The 25012-nt window shown below is 40.9% G+C and overlaps 1 protein-coding gene across 1 annotated transcript in view; it reads right to left on the bottom strand.

The window, feature by feature from the left end:
• LOC116902143 (polycomb group protein ASXL1) overlaps window positions 1-23460 on the bottom strand; it is a 42843-nt gene extending 19383 nt beyond the window's left edge. The window contains exons 1-2 of the mRNA XM_032904472.1: window positions 23451-23460; window positions 16402-16465 (exon numbers count right to left, since the gene is read on the bottom strand). The gene's annotated coding sequence lies outside the window, so the exon portion shown is untranslated. The remainder of the gene's footprint in view (window positions 1-16401; window positions 16466-23450) is intronic.
• Window positions 23461-25012: the final 1552 nt, after the last annotated feature.

Genomic DNA, 25012 nt, shown 5'->3' with positions numbered 1-25012 from the left:
TCGGCAGGGGAAGAAGTCAAAATCTAATGCAACAGAGAAAAAGCCACTAAAATAAGCCAGACACAAGTACAAAAACCAAGGATACAGTGGTTGGGGGATACATGAGCCACTGTAGATAGAAGTAAAACACAGAGCTACCAAAAATGAGAACTTGCTGTTGTTTTGGACAAGCAGATTCCTCAGGTCACCTCCTTGTCACTCAAGTAAGACTCTTCCAGCTCTGGAAGACCTGATTTATGTATGTTCTAGTTACTCTGAACACAAGAAATTCTGAAAGACGACAAAAGGCACAACCCAAGGAAGTTAGGCACCACACTCTAAATAGGAACAAAGACAATGTACAAAGTAGCTATGTTCCTAGGGTGGCTTCCAGAGATCCCCAAACACCGTACCTGTTCTTTGCTGACTGCCAAGCATTCAAAGGACTGTCAGGTCCAGTAGCCTAAGCCTGTATTCCCAGCTACTACAGAGGCTGAGGCAGAGGAACAGGGGGCGGGGGTGAGGGGTATGCCAAGGCTCTAGGTTCAATCCCCAACACCAGAGACAGAGATGGAGACGTAGACAAGGAGCAGCAAGGTACCAAATTGCTCTTCCTCTTGAAAAAAATTAACAAAGCACATCTTCAAGCACAAATAACTAGGGAGCCCCCTCAAACCATGTAGGTTTCTACTTATTCTGGTCACTCAATGCTCACAGCACAGAAACCATCAGTTCTCTCAGTATGAAGGACTCCCCAAGGACTAGCAGATATTTAAGCACAGCTGTGAGAGGAAAGACGTCCAAAATTAAACAAGCAGAAGGAGAAACTGAAAGGAAGAGGATAAATCACCACAGTAAACACTCTCTGAGAGCTCTACCCCAAGCACAGGAGGCTGCCATGGAGAAGCAGAAGCACACACTGCCTGTCAGAGAGCTGACTGTTCCTGCAGGGGCCTGGGCAGTCCTAGCACCCACGCGGCAGGTCACACCCAGGCATAGCTCCAAATTCAGGATGTATATGAGATACAGGTGATGAGCCAAACACTTACTCGCATAGAAGAAGTAAGTCTAAAAACATAAAATTAAAAAGAAATGACCAAAAAGAAAAACAGGCACTAGTTACAGAAGTCTTGTTTTAAACAAACAGAAGGCCCAGAAAGAAAACAAAAACAAAAACAAACCAAGAAATTGTACTCAAAGGCCAGGAAAACAGCTTAGGGGCTGGCCTGATGACCTTGGTCCAATTCCTGGGACCTAAAACAAACAAAACAAAAAACAGAAAAAAACTGTATCCAAACGAGAAGACCCAAGTTTCCAGGTTTTATTATTATGGCAAGCGGCCCACTCTAATGAATAAAAGATATATGTCGTATTATATTACACAATTTCAAAATTCAGAGAACACTTCACACACTGGCACCTCTCTGAAGCAGTTCTGGAGAATGAAATGTGAGTAAAATCAAGATGCACAGAGACTGCTCATTAGTAAGGGATACCGCGCTTAGCAGAGGGCAGAGCTCTGATCACTCAAGTCAGGTGGCTCACAACTCTCCTAACTCCAGCTGCAGGGGATCCGAAGCCTTTGGCTTCTCCTGGTAAACACATTCATGTACATTGGCCCATAATTAAAAATAAAATTCACCTTTAAAAAAAGTAAGCAAAGGTAAAACTTTAGGACTCATCCAAAACTCCTAATACAGTGTAGAATATAGAATAAAAAGGTGAAATAGCAGCTCACCTCCCACATACCTGTTTCTCAAAAAGCAACTCTATTCACATGTGCTCTGTATAAATGAACTACATGGAGAATGTGCACAGAAAGTACAACAAACTGAATCGTATGAGCTCAGGAAAGAAAAGGAGAAGTGAAGAGAATTCCAAAATGAAGATAAAGGAAGCCTTCACATGAGGGTTGGAGAAGGCTCAATGGCTAGGAGCACTGACTGATTTGATTCCCAGCACCCATATGCAACAACTGTCTGTAACTCTAGCTCCAGGGGATCTGACGCCATCTTTCAGCATCTATAGGCAGCAGGCATGAAAAGCAGTACAAAGATGTGTGTGTGCAGGCAAAACACTCATAAACATAAAATAATAAAAATTTAATACTTTAGAAAACAGCTATGTGAATACCAACAAAGTAACCAACTGACCCCAATGTGCCTGGGTCAGCCGTGAAAGTTCTGCCGCAGAGAAAGCAACCCCTTAGTCTGGGCAGACAGGAGTGCTGCCATCCCCTACAAGAGCTCCATACTGGAAACAAGAAAATGACAGTCAGGCTGAGGCCCAAATCTTGGGAAGGAAAAAAGGAAAGGAGGGAGGGAGGGGGAGAGGGAGGAAGAAAGGAGGAGGAAGAAGAAAATCAGCAGGATGGCTATACAGCCAGGGAAATTTACAGTTGCTGGGAACACTGGGCTTCGACTCTTCTCAATGTAACCTATTTTGTTTTTTTTATTCCCCATCTTTTTTTTTTTTTTTTTTTTTTTTTGGCCACAGGGTTTCTCTGTGTAGCCCTGGGTGTCCTGAAACTCAGCCAGCCTCAAACTCCTGCCTACTCCTGCCTCCCAACAGCTGGGACTAAAGACATGCACCAACAGCAGCCAATATTTTATTTTTAAACAGAACAGATAATCACAAGAGTCTAAACCATAGCCTAGGGTATTTAGTCGAGTGTCACTGGTCCTTTCCCTCCTTCACCATCTCACTCCAAGTCTTCATTCCACCCCTCCAGGAATGGAATGGCACTGCTTACTTTTCCTAGTATGGTTTTTGTGCACCGATGATAATATACCCATCTATTTCATTCTGTCTCTGTTCCTAGTCATACACTCCCTGAAATGCCTATAATAGACAATACTCTGCATTTTTTTAAAGTATAGAATAGAGTTTATTCAGGGCATGGGGAGGGGGATTAAGAGGGTAGTAGGACAGAAAAAGAGAAAGGGAAGTAGAGAAATAAAAGAGTAGAGGAGTAGAGGCCAGCCATGAGCACGTGGAGGGGGGTTGGGGAATTGGGAAAGAAGGGACAAAGGGAAGGAGGGTAAGAGCAAGAGCGCATTTTTGTTTTTAAAAATATATTCTAGGAAGTCACATTATGATTGCATTGGCAGATTTGTAATTTTCTTCTCAGTTGCATAATACTCCACAATATGAATGATAACGTAGCAAGTTTATATAACCGCTCCATAGGACACATAGTGGCACTTAGATAATCATTCATATTTTGCAAAATAGGCCTTGGGCTGGAGATAGCTCAGTGGGTTAGAGCACTTGTGTAAGCATGGGGACCTGAGTTGAAATCCCAAATGTGCGCCTGTAACCCATGCATGGGAGAGCAGGGCAGAGAATAGATTGCTAGAGCTTGCTGGCTTCTAGCCTAGCTCCCAGCTCAGTGAGAAACCCTGTGTTAGGCAGAGAGTAAGAGGCCATCTAACGTCTTCCTAAATGCCACAGTCAAAACACAATCTCAGTCTGTACAACACAACAGAGTGTATGAGTGTATATAAATTTCAACTTCACAAACAAAAACCAAAAAGATAAATCAAAATTTAAATTAAGAACCCTTGCTATTTTTTCTTCCAATCTAGTAGTCTTCACTTCTACTAGGTGGCACAGAGCAATCATGTGTATGAATGTGACATGCTACAGAAGTCAGAGCCCAAAAAGGGAAGACAACGCCTAAACGTGTGTCCCAAAAGGTTGTTTATAGAGCACAGAACTTAAACAGGTGAAATGACCATCCATCCATGAGGGAAGAGGAGTGCCAATCCAGTTTAGGAGTCCAATATAGAGGGATTTTAATCCAGCAACATAGCTACTCTGGCTGGAATGGACATACTGTTAGCACATACATTTAACCTTTAATCCGTAACAGTTAAGTAAGTTAGTAGAAGGAAGCACCAAGTTCAAAAGTGATCTCTAATTGAGAGGCAGACAAAGTGATAAACCAGAGAAAGACTTGACAGAATAGTGTATATGCCCAACTCTCATAAGAACAGAGAGAAAAAGAGAGGCTACTTAAGAGAACAGTGCCAAGAGAAAAAAAGAAAGAGACAGTTTTACTGGGACAGTTGTACAGAGACAGGTTGCAGAGAGAGAACAAGCTAGACACAGGTGAAGACAGACAGAATGAGCCAGAGAATGTGAAGGAGCCAGAAGATTAGAGCAGATTGCTAGTTTGTGTGAGGGCCAAGCAGAGCAATTCAGCCAGAAGCCGAGGGAGAAGCCGGATTGAATCAGTCAGCTTGGAGAGGAGTATGAGTCACAACAGCTGAACTGAACCAGCCAGTAAGAAATCAGAAAGAGCCAGAAAGGGTGAGTGGATTCAGCAGCAAGTCTCAGAAGCTGAAAACATCCTAGGCTTAAATGAAATAGTATTGAGACTAGAAGCTTCCAGGACTAGGCCTAGGTTAGCAGATGGAAGCAGTGAATCAATCTCCAGGTGACAATTACTACAGAGAATAAAAGTTGCATCTACAGTCCAAGAAGGCTAAAAAGAGGGCACTGAAGGATGTTGGGGGTAGTGTTAGCAATAAGAATAATAACAGAAGGTGGAAGGATGGCTTAAACAATAAATATACTAATATATTTGTCTTTTAGTTTATGTTTATGTGCACAAGTAGATGCTAGTGTTGCTCTCCACTGTTGTTTTAATTTCCCTCTCCCTCACCCTGCACCTGTGCATATGTGTGTGTATGTATGTGCATACAAAGAATGTATATACATCCATGCCATGGAAAACGTAGCAGTCAGAGGACATTTGGAAGTTTGTTCTCTGCCTTCATGTGGGTTCCAGGAATAAATCTCAGGTCATCAGGTTTGTGTAGCAACTACTTTTATAACCCAACCCACTAAGCCATCTTACTCCCTACTTCACCCTACCTCCCACCCCCCTTTTTTTAAAGCCAAGACCATCTCTCACCAAATCTAAAGCTACCCATTTGGTTAGGCTGGCTAGGTAGTCAGCAAGCTCCAAGGACTCGTCAGTCTCAGCCTCCCTAGTACTGGAATTACAAGTAGGCATTGCCACACCCAGTGTTTTATAGAGGTTAAGTTCATTCATTTTTTTATTCCTGGTAACATTACCATAATTTACAGGCAAAGTAATAACACAATAGGTTTTTAAAAGTCCTCAAGAATGTATAGCTAATTGATATTACACTGCATTAAGCAATGTCTGTGTATTTTTTGCATGCTATGGCTATGACAGTTCTCAAAAACAAAGGTCTGGCCACATGATATAATCACATGAGCATATTTTCTAAAACCAAGATAAATCTTGGCATGGCATGAGTTTGACTGTTAACTATTGTCTGGAAAGACTTTCAAAGGCACTATGCAGAAGGGTGTTGGATGCCCTAACTGGAAAAAACCAGCTGGGATAGCAGAAAGACTCAGGTAGCCAGCCTTGGTGGGACAGGATACCACAGGAGACAGCTGCAGAGTTACAGAGGAAAACTCTCAAATGTGTTGCTGTTCTACCTACAAGTATAGTGAAACTACCCGAGATTACATTTAAGCCAAAAGAAGTTAGAAAGGTGACTGGCCATTATACAAGACCTGGCATAGTGGTCCATTACTCAGATCAGAAATGTCAAAACAAGTCTCATGGTTCACAAAAGGAACTAACCTTGGAAGCAAGGGAAATCCTGACCTTAACAACTGAGCACCAAGCACACTGCTTCTTAGCCAGAGAGATCTTATAAAATCTGCCACGGTTTCCATATAACTTAACAAATCTTTTACTTTTTGATTTTTGAAGATTTAAAAAATTTAATGAATGTTTGGCTTGTGTGTATGGTTTGTATACTGTATGCACGTCTGCTGCCTGAGAGGCCAGAAGAGGGAATCCAACCCTACAGAAGTGAAATGAAAAGCGGTCATGAGCCACCATCTGGGCTCTAAGAACGGAACCTGAGTGCCCTGCAAGACGGAGCAGCGAGTGAGCCACCTCCCCAACGTCCCAATGACAAAGTGGGGCTTCCTTAAACGTTAGAGATACTAACACATAACACCCAAAAAGGTAAATCTGCACCATCTGACATCCAATAAAAAGTCATTGGGCATATAAAGATATGTATGTATGTTTAAAAAATTATCCTTATAGAATTGAAACCAACCCAGAAATGACACAAATGCTAGGAATAGTAGGAAAAAAACAAGAGTGACACCTGTGTTTCCCTACACTCAGAAACTTAAAGAAGAAGATATATTTTTATTGTGTGTGGTACGGGCATTTGTCTGCATGTGTACCTATCATATTCCTATAGTGCCCAACGCAGGGAATGAGCAGAGGGCAACAGATCCTTTGAAGTTAGGAGTTAAAACTGGATTTACCGGGGTTGGGGATTTAGCTCAGTGGTAGAGCGCTTGCCTAGCAAGCCCAAGGCCCTGGGTTCGGTCCCCAGCTCCAAAAAAAAAAAAGAAAAAAAAAAAAAAAACTGGATTTACCATGTGGATGCTGGGATATGAACCCTGGTCTCTGAAGGAGTAACAAGTGCTTTTAACTGCTAAGCCATTTCTTTAGCCCTTGGTTTTTGAGACAGGGTCTCCCTATATAACTCAAGCTGGTTTTGAACCTTCTTTCTGCCTCAGTCTTCTTTTCAGTTGGGATTAATCATGCAATACACCTGAGTTTAGGCACCATTTAAGGGCTAAATCATCATTCTAAGAAAAAGCTGGACATAGACCTTTGATCTCAACACTTGGGAGGTAGAGGAAGGCAGATCTGTTTGAGGCCATCCTGGTCTACAGAGTTCCAGGACAGCCAGAACTACACAGAGAAACCCTATCTTCAAAAAAACAAAAAACAAAAACCAAACCAAACCAAACAAAAACAAACAAACAAAAACCAAACAACACCCCCCCCACAATCAATCACCACCACCACCACCACAAAAAGGTTATTTTTATTTTCAATTACGTGTGTGTTTATGTATGGTGTCAGATCCCTTGGAGCTGTACTTTTTCAGTCAATGGGTATTGGGGACCTAACTCAGGTCCTCTGCAATAATAGAATGTATTTTTTTTTCTTCCCGTCCCCTCAATAGAATGTAGTCTTAACCTTATCACTAGTCCCAACCTCTACCTACCTTCCTATCTACCTAGCACCTACCTAATCTATTTGAAGGAAAAACAAAACAAAACAAAACAAAAAAACCCACTCATACGACATGATTACATTTGTTTCCATGGTAACAGTATCAGAGTGGATTTCACTATGTATACCAGGCTAGCTTGAAGAATTGGGATTTCAGGAGTGCACCTTCCTTCACTCTCAGTCTACAAGTGAATCATAAAACAAAGCCCAATGTGAGCAAATTTAAAGAAGAGTCTGAGACAGTGAGGTAACTCAGTAGGTAGAGGCGCTTCCCAATCAAACCTGGCAACCTGAGTTCAATTCCCAGGTCCCATAGAGACGAGACGAGACTCTGTCAAGTTGTCTTCTGACTCCCACAAACACACCAGGACACTCTGACATGCCTCATAAAAGAACCCAAAAGTTTTGAGTATTACAAGGCTATAAATAAAAGGGCATATAACTAGTAAATTATGGGTATGAGTGACTCATAGGCAAGATCTCTTAGATAAGGAAACAAGACAACTGAATGCAGTGTTACATCCAACACTGTGTTCTTAACAGAAAAAGCAGATGGACCGATTCCTTAAGTCTCTTCTGGCAGTAGCCGTGATGTACCAGTGTGAATTTCTTAGTTTTAAAGGTACTACAATTGTGTAAAACTGAGGTGCCCAACCTACGACACTGTAAGAAGACACTGTGGTCTACAAATGTTTAGGCATCATTAATGAACACTCTTTGGGCCACATTTATATTGGAGAGAGCTGTGTAGAGAATACACAGGAATGCTGCTATCTTTCTGATTCCCCTTACAAAAATAACGTTTTTACTTAGTTTTAAGTTAGATGTAGGGACTGAAGAGATGGCTCAGTAGGTAAACATTTGCTTTGTAGGCAGGTGTACCTCAGGTTGGATTCCCAGCACCCATGTGAAAACAGAACAAACAAAATGCAGATCTGAATCCCTTGGCTTGGGAGGCAGAACAAACAGGTGGAGATTCCTGGAGCTCATTAACCAATCGGTCTACATGAAGCAGTGAGTTCCAGATTGGGGTAGAGAGCCATGGCTGAAAACACTGAACTCTGGCTGCACACACATACACAGATACTTTCTTTTTTTTTTTTTTTTTTTTTTTTTGGAGCTGGGGACCGAACCCAGGGCCTTGCGCTTGCTAGGCAAGTGCTCTACCACTGAGCTAAATCCCCAACCCCAGATACTTTCTTTACACACAAAGAAATATACAGTCATATACATCATACATACACATGTATCCCTACCATACAACTTGGCCACTTAATACCACTTTGTTCTTGGAAAAACAAAAGGACGCTCCATACAAGACTGGTAAAGAGATAGTCATAGAATCTTCCTTGTAACAGCGCAGATGTTCTCCATGAGTGAGCCTGTCAAGTCACTATAACAGAACCCTACTAACCAGTGACAGTGAACTACTTACTATATCCAACAGCAACAGATAAATCTCACATCCAGCACACTGAGCGACAAAAGCCACATGGCAGATTATCAGAATGGTTCTGACAATGTTCTATTCTATAAAATGACTTTGCAATTCCCCTCAGTGAGAAATGTCTTCTGCTCTTTGGAGTTGACATGACTAACAGACGCTAACTAACGCCTTTTGCAGAGGCACTACACACTAAGGATGTTCTAGCATAGCTGGCCTATCCCTATTCCACGGCAAAGATCTCTCAACTCCTCACCTCCACAGTGAGAACTGCCAGATACGGGGATCAAAACTATCTGTTGCTGTGAACTACAATGTGTGACACAGAGGCTTAAGGTGTACTTACATTTTGGAGCTTGCTCTCTTGCTGCTACTGGAAACCTTTTAGTGATTCCTGTGGCAGTCTCCCAATAGCTCCAGTCAACAGCATACAAGGGAGGAGGGCTATTATATGCTACCCAACATGACATATTACCACAGACTCAGTAGCCTAAACATACATTTTTATTTCAGTGAGAATTTTGGGCACAAGCATGGCTGGAGCTCCTGCTGAGGGGTGCAAAGTTCAAGTCAGGCGTCAGTAGGGCTTACTTCCTTCCAGGACCCTCAGGACCTCTTGAAATGTATGGACACAGTTACTGTAGAGAATTTTCTATGTAGGACTAAGGTCACTCCCAGGACTTTCAGCACAGACTTGACTTTTCTGTTCCCAGTGTTACAGTCCTTGCCTCGTGGCCTCACACATGCCAACATGCATCTACAAAGCCAGCAGACTTGCTCCAATCTTCCATCTCTGAACGTCAGACCCTCATCTAACTGAATCAGGCCTACTCAGAAAAACATTTTTCGGTTACTGTCAAATCAAATGTGAAAAGTCTCTTCACCTTTGCTTCTCCTACGGCTGAACACAAATTACACCAATCCCCCACTCCCATAAGGAAAGAGATGACACAAGGACAAGGTTTATCAGAGATCATCTGAGAGAGTCTTCTGACACATCTAGCTTCCAGATCATCTGTGCTGACAGGGAACTAGACCATGCAACCACAGAACTATAAGTACAAAGTAACAGTTGTTCTACACATTCATTAAGTTCTGGGACCGCTTGCTGCACAGCTAACACTAAGTGAAGCGTGGTGGTGTGCACCTATACTGTGCTCCATCACTAGGACCTTTAATCCTGTACTAATCTGAGTCATATATCTAAAATTGTCTCAAAATACACACCAAAACCAAACAAAACTCCCCTAAACAAAAGGGTCGAGGGCTGAGAAGCTAATAGCAAACACACAAAAACTTGTTTTTAAATGATGTATGTATGTATGTATGTATGTATGTATGTATGTATGTATGTATATGAGTACACTGTTACTGTATTTAGACACACGAGAAGAGGACATCAGACCCCATTACAAATGGTTGTGAGCGACTCCCAGGTGGTTGCTGGGAATTGAACTCAAGGCCTCTGGAAAAGCACTCGGGGCTCTTAAACATTGAGCCATCTCTCCAACCCCACACAAAAACTTTTAATATACACAGAATCAAGGGAGTCAAGCATCAGGCCAGATAACTTTACCAGTGGACCAATAATTCCAAAATAGAAGGCACAGATAGCATAATTTAAAACTAAAGATTAAACATGAAGCTTCAACTAGTGAATGCATTTTTTCAATGGACTCCATCAATCCTACAGCACAGCCAACATTCTGAGGTCATCTTTCCTTGTACAGATGTTTCAAAGTTACACTGATGAACAGACTTTAACAGACTTTGTGTAGTTTTAGCAAGACATAAAAGTAATTTGGTTTCACTACAGAGAAGCAAATGCAAAGAGTACTACGGAAACAGCAGAACTGACAATTTTAAACTGACGGTAAAATTCCTTATCAAATACACTGAAAAAAGAATCCAACACAATTTTAGGGCTGGAATGCAGGTTAAGATGGCAAAGTTGCCTAGCACACAAAGCCCTGGGTTTACTTATCAGCACCATATAAATTAGCCAGGGCAGCACAAGTTTAAAATCCCAGTACTCTACATAAAGAGGCAGAAAAACTGGAAGCTCAAGGTCATTCTTAACATGTAGTGACTTAGAGGCCAGCCTAGGAGGTCCCACCCCACCTATATTACCCCTGGTGCCAAAGAAAGTAAGGTGGGAGGAGAGGAGGAAGCAGTACAACCATAACTGTATTTCAGGTGTTCATCACTGACCCATTAAAAAGAGACAGGTAAAGAATAAACTGAATTTCTGGGAGAAAAAGTGTTTTATTTTTTTTAAAAACTGGGGATTTGGGGACAGCGAAGTCAATAAAGGCCTGAATTCTATCACAAGGACACAAATTAAAAGAGACAAATAAAACACACAACTACCCTCCCAGGACACACCTTTAAACTCTGAGCTAACTGAAGGCAGGTGTCTTGAGTTAGAGGTCAGCCTGATTTATCTACATGTAGACTTCCAGGCCAGCAGAGATACATGGAGACCTTGTCGCAAAACTGAGCAAACCATAAACCTAGGCAAGTCGGCATGCACTTCAGACCTCAGTTCTGGGGACAGGAAGAGAGGTAGACCCCTGGGACTCACTGGCCAGCCAGGCAAGTTTCACTTGTTGAGCTCTAGGTCAAGGGTATGGTTTGGTGCAAGGGGTGAGGATGGCACCAGAGAGAAGAAACCCAAAGTCCTTCTTTGGCCTCTATAGGCATAAGTGTACCTGAATACCTCTGGGTAAAGTAGTAAAACAGACATGGATGGAGTTAACAGATTTAACACTACTAGAAAAAAAAGTTATCAGCAGGAACAGTCCAAAATAGGAAAAAAAAAAAAAGTTTAAAGCAAAATTGTAGGAAATCAAGGAATTGTGGGACAATTTCAAACAGCCAACATATAAGTAATTAAATCTCCAAATGGAGGAGGAGTGGATACAGAATCTCAAGAATTAACCAATGTCATTCGAGCAGGGAAACAAAATCTACACCAAGAAATAGGGAAGCAAACTGTGCTAGGCTGCATCACAATCGGATTGTTAAAAATAAATAAGAAAATCTTGTGGGGTGGAGCAAAGTAGCTGAGCCTCCATAAAAAGGCATCTGCCACTGAGCAGTACAGCCTGAGCTCCATCCCGGAACTCACAGGATGGAGAGAGCCAAGCCCCTCAAGTTGCCTCTAACTTACAACATGCAAAGTGGCATACATGTACCAGCACCAAGCAATCTGCCCACACACATACTTTAAAATTCTATAATTTTATGTGTATGAGTATGTTATCTGCATGTATGTCTGTGCCCCATGCATATATACATGGTGCCCACAAAGGATAAGAAAGGGTGTCATGTCTCCTGCAACTGGAGTTACAGATGGCTATGAACTACCATGTGGGTAATGGAACTCAACCTTAGTCCTCTACAAGAGCAGCAAATAGTCTTTAATGGTGAATCCTATTTTTTTTATTTTTAAATCTTAACATTAACTAGGAAGGCCAAAAAGATGTTACTCATTGAGAACAATTAAAACAAGATTTCTCATCATAGATCATGGAAGCCACAGTGAAAAAAGTCTTTTAAAAAAAAAAAAAAAAAAGTCTACATAAAAAATTCTCTATCAAGCAAAGACAGCCTATAGGGGAAAACATTTTTTTTCAAATACCCAAAGCTTAAAAATATACCTATAGATCTATACTGTAACAAAATAAAAAGTCCTCTGCAGAAAGAAAAGGATACCAGAAAGCTACATACAAGTAAAAAAGAACATATGAAATGTTGTTCTTGGGCAAACAAAGATTTTACTAGCTGTTAGGAGTACATGCTGGTCCTCTGGAGGTTGAGTCCAGTTCCCAGCACCACTATCAGATGGCTCACAACTGCCTTTAACTCCAGCTCCAGAGGACTGACACCTCCTGTGACATTTGTCAGCACCTGCATATATGTGGCATATACACAGACACACAAACATCGACATAAATTTTTTAGAAAAAGAAAAAAGTAAAACTGTCAGTCTCTGTACTTTGGAGGCAGAAGGTCATTCTCAACTACACAGCAAGTTTGAAAACAGCCTGAATTACATGAGACCTCGTCTTGTTAAAAAAAAAAAAAAAAAAAAAAAAAAAAAAAAACCACACAACTGTCAAAAAAAAAATTGAGTAAAACAAATTGTAACAAAACATGGTATCTGTAAATTCACTGTACACAAAGTAAATGGATAGAAAAATACATTCCAGGTAAACACTTGAAAAGCTTCCATGCTTATAGGAAAAGGTGTAGATTGGAAGTCAGTGGAGATGGCTCACTTGGCAAACTGCCCAGTGCACAAGCAAGAAAACCTTCATTTGGTGCCCCCAGCCCTAAGAAAAAGCCTGGTATAGTCGTATGCATCTGTAACTAGAGCCCAGTGTAGCTGGTAACAGGCAGATCCTTGGAACTAGCTGGTGAGCCATTCTAACCAGTCTGTGAGCAGTAGGTTCTAAAGCTAATGTGGACATGTACTGAAATTACGTAATCATGAAATTAGCGCATTTGATTTGTTTATGCACATTCTCCTAACAATAATGCACTTGACAGCCTAGTTCCTTCACCCACATATACCCCTCTCTAAGCAAAATACCCACATCCTCAGAACCCTTCAGCCCTCCATCTTCAATGGGCTACCCGTACAACTTCCACCTCTAAACAATACTAAAGTTTTCACACACACATATGGACAGTTTCTAATCAAGTGCATTCCCAAATACTTGAGTACGAAGAATAGAAATGCCAGTCTGGCCTGAACTACTTTTTGGTGTGTGCACAGTAAGGCAAATCATGTCCATTAGTGACCTTTCAGTGAGAATCCCTATGTACACATTCTCACAACTATGCATAACTGGGTGTGCGTATGATTAGAGGACGAGGAGCACAGTAGAGAATTATATAATTTATCATTCAAAAGATAACTATTCATACTTCACTCCTTAGTACTGCCCTCCCCCTGTTCTTGGGCCCCATAAAAGAAAGCCCCAATCACCTAAGCCACTGATGCTTTCACTCATGGTCTGCTATCAATCCTGATAACGTCATCAATCCTGATAACATCTTTGTCTTAAATCTGTGTGACAATTTTCCTCCCAATAAAATTATCTTGCTTCTTTTGTAAATCTGTGTGAGCCCTTCATTTCAATTTCATGAGTAAGAGGCCAAAAACCTAAAAATGCCCATCCTGGACCTCCACTACTACTTACATTTAAGATACCCACAACATTGACCTCTGTCTGACAATGCTCATAAATGTGTGTGCACACATATACACTATATACAAACATATATTTTAGATCAAACACCATTGCCAGATACAAAGGCAATCATTTCAAATTGACAAATTTGTCAAAAAATATTTATGTGTATTATAAGCAAATTTCAAAATCTACTCAGCAAGTACAACCCCCCATTGCTGGCCAAAAGACAAACAAACAAAACGAACAGACCCATTCATCACTATGTGAACACCGTAACAGTGGCACACACATATAGGTGCCTATGAGGCACTTATAAGAACACACACTACCAGCCATAAACAAGCCTCAAAAAGTTGAGAAGATTCAAAACATACATGCCACAATGTACTTACATGTCCCCAACAAAAGAGCTCTGGATAGTCCCCAAGTATTAGGAAACTAAATACCACATTCCTAAATAAGTTAGATGAAATCAAAGAAACATAGAAAGATGTTGTCTATCGTTAATAAATGACCCAAATCCCCATCATAGAACACTGGAGAGGGGAAAAGAACAAGCTAAATTCAAATCAAGCCAAAGAACAAAGAAATAAAAATGCTATTAAGTCAACCAGACAAAAAGTAAATGAAACCAACTACTACTTCTGTGAGAAGATCACTAAAATAGAGACCATTAGCATTAGCCTGAGTAGTCAGATCAGCAACACCCCTAGTAATCACACACACCTTTACAATGGCCTTCAACTCTCCCAATAGTGTTGTTACAGGCATGCGCCACCATGCCCAGCTTTGGTGGAAATTTCTAAGTAAATCTTCAGGGTCTCAAGTTAAATACCAGGCTGATCTATATATTGAGTTAGAAGCCACCAAGGATACAATGTTAAGACTCTGTCTAAAAATAAAAGCTTAGATGTGTTAGAGTTGTAGCTCAGTTTACAGAGTACCTGCCTAACATGCATAAAATAAAAGCCCCTACTTTGATATCTAGAACTACCTAAAACCAGTATGGTAGCATACACCTATAATTACAGCAACTGGGAGGTAAAGGCAGGATGATCAGAAATTCAGTATCATCTTAAGTTACAAAGTGAATTCTAGGCTAGCTTGGGTTACATGAGAACCTACCTTGTAAACAGTAAGTAAATGACTCACTCTGAGTTCACTAGCTTTACTAGTGAATTTTACCAAACAGTAAAGGAAGCAATACTTCCCAATAATTCTTCAATAAGACTAGCATGGTATTACTATTCTTATTTGAGAATCAGACAAATGCGTAAGATATATAAACCAGTATGTCTTACAAGATGGACATAGAAATTGTTAACAGATTCTGACAACTGAATCCAACAATATAAATAAGGAAACATCACGATCAAGTAAATTTTGTCACAGAAATACAAAGAGGGTGACATTCAGACTGATTTTTAAAATCATCAGATATCTCAGTAGATGTAGAAACAAATTGAAAAGCTTGAACATTCAATCCTAGCGACAGCTAAATATTAATAGATTAATCTGGGTAAATGGGCTTAAAACTCTGTTTCGTATCATTTAATGTGTTAAGTGTCAATTTTTTCAAGTTTAGAACTATTTCCAAATTGAATGTCTTTTTAAGTGACATTACATGAAAAGCTGAGTTCAATTCCAATCAGCTCAGTTAACTGTCAGCTATAATAACCACTGTATAGGCCGAGGTTCAGAAACAAGTAATTCATAGAAAGTCATTCTGGGGTTGGGGATTTAGCTCAGTGGTAGAGCTTGCCTAGCAAGCGCAAGGCCCTGGTCCGGTCCACAGCTCGGTCCACAGCCTGGGGGGGGTGGGGTGGGGTGGGTGGGGTGTCATTCTGGCTTGGGGGTGGGGTGGGGGACCAGGGTCCCTCCGTGTAGCCCTGGCTGTCTCAAACTCAAGGGATCTGCCTGCCTCTACTGGGATTAAAGGTATGCACCACCACTGCCCAACCATTCTGTCAATTTTTGACTAAACAAAGTCTCTAGAGCCACTACATATGTAATTTATTAATAGTTCCATTTAAAACAGAACCAAACAGCAAATATACTTCTGGTTCTCCTCCAAGTTGTGCCTAATAAAAATACTCACCCCATGGCTCTGACAAAAGAACAAAAAACAAAACAAAACAAAACAACAACAACAAAAAAACCCAAATCACACACACACACACACACACACACACACACACACACACACACACACACACACACACACATAAAGGCCAGGTGTTGGCTTACTAAGAGTTCCTGTTGCCAGGCCTGAGGACCCAAGTTCGATCTCTGGGACCCACAGGATAGAAGGAAAAAACCTGATTCTCATAAACTGTCCTGATTAGCACACATGACAATACTAATTATGTAAATATATATAACTTTAAAAAAATCACAAACAGTATAATTTGTGAATTTTCACCAAAAACCTAGGGTGAGAGTGGGCACAGTAATCTCAGCATTTAGAAGGCTGAAATAGAGGAACCACAAGTTAAGCCCAGCCTTAGCAAGATCCTGAAAAACGTGGGATGGGAAATAGGGGGGTACCTTGGTTTGAACTAAGTAGACAAAGCAGACATATACATGTAAGAGAAATAGTAGAAACAGATTTTGAGCTATAATTTATCACTCCAATATTGTCATGGAAACATTAGAAAGTCAGGATTGCTACGTACCACAGTTGAGAACTTAAGACTCCCTCTAACAGCAGTGTTAAAGGGTTGATCCCTTGTGTTGGTGCTATTGGGAAGGAAACAAAAATATGTTCTAGTAAGAGGCTTGAGAACACTGGAGGCATGCCCTGGAGACTATGGAAGCCATGTTGTATTTCTTTTCTATAGAAGGCATGAGCCAAGTTGCTTTGCTCTGCCAAAATACAAAGATATGTCTTATCATAGGCCGAAAGAATGAGGATAATCTATGCTGGCCCATCTGAGCACTTAATTTGTAGGCACATACCACCACACTTATCTCCCATGATCACTGTACATATCCCATACTGTCTTTTCTTTTTTTTCTTTTCTTTTTTTTTTTGGTTCTTTTTTTCGGAGCTGGGGACCGAACCCAGGGCCTTGCGCTTCCTAGGCAAACGCTCTACCACTGAGCTAAATCCCCAACCCCCCATACTGTCTTTTCAATAAATCCCTGGATTCTCATACATTACCTGCCAAGTCATAGCATTTTGTCTTTATCAGCACACTGAGTATCTCACTACAGTGAGAGAAACCTGACAAACACATGAGTAGGTGATACCACTGATGGAGCATTACATGCAATATGCTGCCACCTACAGCTCACGACCCTAAGATAACTCAGAAATTGCCAAGGACCAGCCTTGGCTTGGAGAGGGGTTCTGAGAAAGGGGTGTTTAGGAGTGGTGAAACAAAATGACTTGAAGTCAAATTGTGAGTCCAAGGTGGCTGGAGACAGCTTCCAGACGGCTTTCTCTCTGTTGTGCTTTCATGCTCTCTCTGAGATCTCTAGACAGCTTTTTCTATTTTCTGCTCGAGACAGTTCTCCAAGCAGTTCTCTCTTGCTGTTCTAAACACTTTCTCTGGATAGCTTATCTCCTGCAGATCATAAACCTAGTCTTTTATTTTATATATCAATACAGTCATTCACGTCAGATTTCTTTTTTATTATTCCATGAATCAGCATCCAGTGACCCAGCCCCTTAATTCTTAGGGGACAGCAAGCACGCATTTCCTTTTAACATTGCAAAAGCACTCAGAGATCTGCCTGCCTCTGTTAAGCACAGAGGCTAAACCAGCTGGTTGGGACCCCATTCTGAAATTACCATTTCTACCACACTTGGGCCTAACCTTGCTCTGTCTCAGACTGATCCTCAACTCAGGAATCTGCCTGCCTTTGTATCTTTCTGACAATCTGACTCATTAATGCAGCTGCCTTTGTTGCTTTAGATTCATGTATTCCCTCATAATTCATATTGCATCCTTATTTTCCGAATAGTTGAGAAATTATTTATTTTTGAATTCATGTATTTAGAGTTCTTTTCCACAGCCTTAAGGGCTGTCCTGAACGTCCCAGTTTTTACCATTTTGCTGAGACATCAGCCACACCTTCGCATCTCAGACTCATGCTATCTCAGATTATCAAGGAGTCATTATTGTTAACAGGGAAGACATTCCTTAGAGGACGGAGAAAATATGTACATTATTCTACCAAAAAGCCTTAAGCCCATGGCAACCATCAACACTCATGGAGGTCCATACCTGCTGTCAATCTGTCCCCACCAGGCCATGCTGGACTGTAAGAAACTTTCCTGCCTCAGTGAGTTATACCAGTTTTACAAAATATGAACAAATGTGGAACAGACCATCCACTGAATATAGCAGACAGGCCCAACATAAAGTTTCCTATATTCCAAACACAAAAAATGGGCAGGCCCAAAAGCAAGGGAAAAATTCCGTAATGATAAAAACAAAGAAGCCACCCAAAGCCAACTAAGAGCTAATAAAGCCAGAGGGTTCTGGAGGTGGGGAGCTACCCTAATGCCAAAAGAGAATGAGACAAATTGAAATGAACTGGATGTATATAATATCAGAAGTCACGGGGGCTAGAGAGACAGCTCAACAGTTTAAGAGCATTGGATACACTTCCAGTACTCAAGTTCAATTCCCAGCAACCACACAGTGCTCACAACTGTCTGTAACTATGGTCTGAAAAGGTCGGAAATTTTTTTTGGCCTGAGGGCACCAAGCACACATGCAGTACAGACAGACTAGTAAAACACACATACATATACTTCATTCATATCATATTCTCACACACACACACACACACACACACACACACACAAACCTAACAGCCCAATCTACAGTCTGCAAAAAGTTGTTAGATGTTAGAAGTCAGGGTTCAAAGAATCTCCTCCAGCTGGAGAGATGGCTCAGCAGTTAGAGCACTGACTGCTTTACCAGAGGTCAATTCTTAGCAACCACATGGTAGCTCACAACCGCCTGTAATGAGACCTGATGCCCTCTTCAGGTGTGTCTGAAGACAACAACAGTGTACTCACATATATAAATGAATAAATAAATCTTTTTTTTTTTTTTTTTTGGTTCTTTTTTTTTTGGAGCTGGGACCAACCCAGGGCCTTGCGCTTCCTAGGTAAGCGCCACCACTGAGCTAAATCCCCAGCCCGAATAAATAAATCTTAAAAAAAAAAAAAAAAAAAAAAAAAACCTCAAAAACTGAACTTCTATTTCAAAAGTATGGATTCTAACTAAGGTTGCTCTACCCAAGTAGTTCAGGAAGATGATATAAGAGCCTAGCTGAAAGGCAGCTGGAGGACAAACAAACCAGACAGGCTCTATCCTAGTGAAAAGCTCTCACTCAGAAAAACAAACCCCAGTTACAGACGCAATTCAACTGATAAGTGTTTGCTTAAAATGCACAGTAACCTGGGTTTGAACCCCAGCCATCATATAAAATGGGGAATGGTGGTACAGACCTGTAATCTCAACACACTGAAGGTATAGAGATTTTGGAGTTTGAGGCCAGCCTAGTCAACATAAAACCAACTAGGGAAACAGTAAGACACTGTTACAAACATACAAAAGAAAAAACCTCACAGACTATAATACAAAAAGAACAGGGTGAACATGGTAGTGCCCTGCTTGTAAATCCCAGCACTTGAAAAGTAGAAGCTCAAGGTCATTCTTGGCTACACAGCAAGTTTAGACCAGCTAAAGCTACCTAAGGCTCTGTCACAAAACACAGTCAAAATAAAATAAATAAAAATAATAAAATAAAAAGGCTGGGTATGGTGATCTCTGCCAGGAATAACACTCTGCATGCAGGCACAGGAAGATCTAGAGTTCAGTATCATCCTGAAGGGGAGAGGAAGACACATAGAACAAGGGTAGGAAAGAAGACATAGATAGCAGTAGGAGAAAACAGTGTATTAAGTTAGCATTCCTGACGTGAACAAAGTTTAAACAGTATTCTGGCTCCTGTTTACAGAGTCTAGACTCACGGTGGACAACAGCAGCCGGGGAGGCTGAGCAGAGAGCAGAAAGAATGCAATGGTGACGCTCAACATTCTCTTTTCTCCTCCTACTCTTTCCAGGGCCCCAGCCTACAGCATGGTGACGTGCACATCACATGCAGGCTCATCTCTCTTTAGCTAATCTCTAGAAACATACTCAGAACAGCCAGAGGTGTGTCTCCTACATGACCCTAAGTCCAGTCAAGCTGACAATGAAGATTAACCATCACAAGAAGTATGGAAGACAGAATGGGCAAGTCTGACATGGTAAAACATGATCCTTAGACAAAGTAGCTACAATCTAAGGTGTGGGTCTCCCAAGTGTAATTTATTCAAACACACACTACAACAAACTTCACAGCACTAAAAACAAAAATGTTTAAAGCAAGCATTAAAAACTGCTCTAAGCCAGGTATGGTGGTGCATGCCTTTACTAGCGCTTGGAAGGTAGTTTGAGTTTGAGGCCAGCCTGGACATCTTGATCCACATAGTTCCAGGACAGCCAGAGCTAATATGAGACTCTGTCTCAAAAATACAAAAACAAAACCAACAACAATTAGACAACTTTCATGTCATTCTAGAGGAGCTGAGTTGGCCCTTAGCACCAGCACAGTAGGTCAACACTATCTGAAGTCCAGATCCAAGTTCCATGAGACTTTATACCTTCACGGTGCACAAACATACCTGCAAAATACTCATATTTAAATTTAAAACATCTAAGAAACAAGAACAAAAACCAAATCACTAAACAATGAAATACCATCAAGGGGAAGAAGCTGTCCATATGAAATTAATCCAAAACAGGGGTCTTAGGATACGCCAAATAGTTTGTACCACAAGAGACCCCTAATAGGGCTGGAGAGATGGCTCAGTGGTCAAGAGCACTGACTGCTCTTGCAGAGGTCCTGAGTTCAATTCCCAGCAACCACATGGTGGCTCACAACCATCTGTAAAGAGATCTGATGCCCTCTTCTAGTGTGTCTGAAGACAGCTACAGTGTACTTATATATAATAAATGAATAAATCTTAAAAAAAAAAATAGACCCCTAATAAAGGACGCTCACAAGAACAAAGCAAAGCCAACAGAGGAGGAGCAAATGGACTACGGAGGCAGCGGGAATCTGCTGAGATCAGCGTGTTTCAACTCAAGGACTGACAATTTTTCCCTCAGGGGTAGAGATTAAACCAAGGGTTTGGTGCTTATCGATACTATCACTGAGTCATTGCTATCAGAAAATTTTATTTTCTTATGATCCTGGGAACAAACCTAGGGTTTGGCTGATAAATATACACACAGAATATCAGTCCAGAAAGACAGGAAATAACCACAGTGTTAAAAAACTCCTTCCTTTCTCATATACATAGTAATAATGATTACAGTTTTTAAAATGAAAAAAAAATCTTACCAGTGTAATAGAACAACTATAATATTCACTGTAGATTGCTATCAGGAACCATGCAAATCAGGAGACAGGGAATTAATACCTTTGAAATGCTCAAAGGAAAAAAACGTTCGACTTAGAATTTTCTTATTTAGTTAAAAGTGTCTTGGCTAGGGAGACGGCTCAGCAGATTAAAGCACTTGCCACCTAGCGTGGGAACCTGAGTCCCCTAATACCTACGTGGTAGACGAAGAGAATCAACTCCTGCAAGCTGTCTACTAACCTAAGTGTGCATGCTATAGCATGCTTGTATACATGAATAAACACATGCATGCATGTATGCACGCACACACACAACTGAAAAGGAGTTAAATGGAAAAGTATTACATGGACCTTGCATTTTATATGAAATTACATAGGGAATATCTTTTGTTTGATAACTTCACAGTTATAAAATATCAGGCAAGCTCTGAGAAATGTAGAACTACAATTAAAAAGCTAACCATGACAAGAGAACAAATTACCTAGGAAACAGATAAACAGGGTAGATTTAAATTCAATCATAACAACTACATTAAAGTCCAGAGGCAGGGCTCAATGGTTAAGAGTACTACTGGGTCTCCTAGAGGACCCACGTTCAATTCCAAGAACGTGTATGGCAGGCGACTGACAACCATTTGCAACTTGGGGTTGGGCCTTGGGGGATGGTAGTCATGATTCCAATGCCTTCTTTTGGCTTCTAAAGTCACTGCATGCAAAAATAACACAGGCAAACCAGTCATACACATAAAATAAAAATAAAGGTGATACCTAGGAAGCACAAGGCCCTGGGTTGGGTCCCCAGCTCGAAAAAAAAAAGAACCAAAAAAAAAAAAAAAAAAAAAAAAGTGAAAAAAATAGTCAGCGTTCAAGAGCTGGAGAGATGGCCCAGTAGTTAAACCTGCTTTCTGCTCTCCCAGAGAACTTGGTTCTATTCCTAGCGCTGGTGTTTGGGAGCTCTCAACTCCAGGGGAATTCAATGCCTCTGACCTCCAAGGGTACCGATACTCTTGTATACAAAGAGACACATGCATACACATAACTTAAAGGGCTGCAGGGTCTGGAGAGATGGTTCCGTGGTTACAAACACTTGCTTCAAGGTGAGAGGAGGTAGTGTATACCTTTAATGCCAGCACTTGGAGGACAGAGGTGAACTGGCCTATGGAACAAGGTCTAGAACAGCCAAGGCTATATACAAAGAAACATGTCTCAAAAAAGGGGGGGGGGGATAAAACTTGTCAACCCAAGTTCAGTTCCTTGCACCCACATGGTGGCTTAAAACCTTCTGTAACCAGGGGGATCAAAAGATTTTAGAACGCATGACTCCATTTATATGATATTCTGAAAAAGCAGCAGTGCACGGGCAAACTATGGACCGGTAGTTGCTATATGCTGGGGATGAAAGTGGTAAGGGACTGCTCTATAACTTAACTAAGGTAGGAAGGACTACTGCTGCACATGCTTGTGATCTCATACAATTCGCCACTGAATGGGGATGGACAAGCATGCAGCAGCAGTACTTCCTGGAGCCAACTCCACTCAACACTGTAACAGCATACATTTAAACTGTACTAAAATACAAAGATAATCAAATGAATTTAAAAAAAAAACTCTTCAGATCTGAATGCCTGTACACAAAGAGGGTTAATTTCACTGTACACTGATTACATCAATATAAGAATGGAAGGAAAACAAGCAATTTCCAATCCACAGTACTCAAGCTGCAGAGCAAGAGGCATTCTGACCCACCGCTAGGGAGAGAGCGCATACAGACAGCTGCTTTGGAAACCAGTCTAGAACAACAGCGATCACTCGGTCTCACTGTGGAAACACATACACCACAGAGAAGCTAATATACACTTGTGCGGAGAGACATGAATTCAGTGCAACAGTTTGCCAAAACCACAACAAGAAACATCCAAATACAAGTGTACAACAGACCAACCATCAGTCACACAAGATAGTATACACTATAAAGTATTATTCTAATTAAACTCGTCACAGATCAAGCTCAGAAATGACAAACAAAAACAAGTCAGTAAAAAAACAAGGACAGTATAAGAGAAATTTTTTTTTCTTTTTTTGGAGCTGGGTACGGAACCCAGGGCCTTGCACTTGCTAGGCAAGCGCTCTACCACTGAGCTAAATCCCCAACCCAAGAGAAATATTTTTAAAAGCAAGGAACTCTGAAGAACATACTTGGGAACATATATGAACATACATGTCAGTAATGTACAAACTGAGTGGACCTATAAATAAAAACAAAGGGAACTTAGTTGTCAGAAAGCTTGCCTACCTGCCTACAGTGCATTAAGTCCTGGATTCAATTCTTATCCCACATGTATAGTCCCACAATCAGGATGGTCAGGAGGACAAGGTCATCCTTAGCCGCACAGCAGTATCAAGGTCAGCCTGAGATACATGAGACCAGGTCTTGTTATAAAAGAAATCTGAACAGTTATAATCTGAATCAGGGAGGGAAAGGAGTGGATTCGGAGGAATCAATGCTTGGGATAGCTGTCAGGAATGAGGAGAATTATAGACTTGAAGGCCTCCCCCTACCCCCATCTGCTATTTCTTTTTAAAGACACAAGCTTTATATATACTTTAAAGTTATATATTTTGCAAGAAGCAGCATTCTCGCAACCAGTAAAACCACACAGTGTATTGTCCCAACCCCTAGTCCCAACAGTGGACACTAAGCTAGGAGGATATATGTTCAAAGCCAGCCTGAGCTATAATACAGTGCAAGACTCAGCTGTAAACAAAACACCAGGTCTAGTTTATGATAAATGTTTATGATAAACATTCTATCATAAAGAATATCTTAAAAATACCACACCACTGCAGAAAATCAAGAAGGGGACACCACCAAAACTTTACAAAGTTTAAAATTAGAGTATCATAGATATCTATATGTAATTTACAAATTCTCATGTAAAATCCAGAGTAAATTATAAACCTAGCCATAGATTCATAAAAAGAAAAGTTAGTCCAGGAAAGCAAGGATGCTTCTGCATTCAGTTATTACCAAATTAAACAAATTGTGATTCATTTACTCACAAATAATTCCCAAGTGTCTACTTTTTCTCTAGAGTCTAGAAGGATATAATAAACTAAATTACAAATCCCTTCCTGTGGTGGTTTGAGTTAAAATGGCTCCTGTAGGCTCATGTATTTGAATGCTGTCACCAGGAACAGTTTGAAAGGATTAGAAGGACTAGGAAGTATGGCCTTGTTGAAGTAGGAGTGGACTTGTTGGAGAAAATGTGTCACTGTTGGACAGACTTTGAGGTTTTTCTTTTGAGACAGGGTTTTACTATTTGGCTATCCTAGAACTTATTGTGTAGACCAGACTAGCCTCAAATTCCCAGAGATCCACTTGCCTCTGTTTCCTGAATACACCACCATGTCTGACCCAAGTTTGAGGTTCCAAAAGCCCATGCCAAGTTGTCTCTCCACCTATGGATCAAGATGTAAAGCCCTCAGGTACTACTCAAGTGCCTGCTCCCATGTTCCCTGTCATGTGATAATGAACTAAATCTCTGAAACTGTAAGCCAGCCCCCAATTAAATGTTTTCTCTCTTACAAGATGTGTCTTGGTCTCTTCACTGCTGCAGTGCCTACCATACTCCCTCAAAGGAGATCTATGTATAACATGCAGTCAGAATGTGGTGAATACCCAAGAGGAAAAGATGCAGGCAGGAAGCTTGGCAGATATGCCAGGGAGGGGGAACGGGGGAAGAGGACACGGAGGAGAGGAAAAAGAGAAAACTGAAGTCAGGATGTAATATATGAAAGAAAAATAAACAAATAAAATAATGCAGGCAAGAACAGGACTAGAAGTCCTATGAGACA

This window comes from Rattus rattus, chromosome 5 (genome assembly GCF_011064425.1).
Source record: "Rattus rattus isolate New Zealand chromosome 5, Rrattus_CSIRO_v1, whole genome shotgun sequence".
Classification (NCBI taxonomy): Eukaryota; Metazoa; Chordata; class Mammalia; order Rodentia; family Muridae; genus Rattus; species Rattus rattus.
The sequence above is the reverse complement of the archived record's forward strand: the minus strand, read 5'-3'. Positions and strand labels throughout refer to the sequence as shown.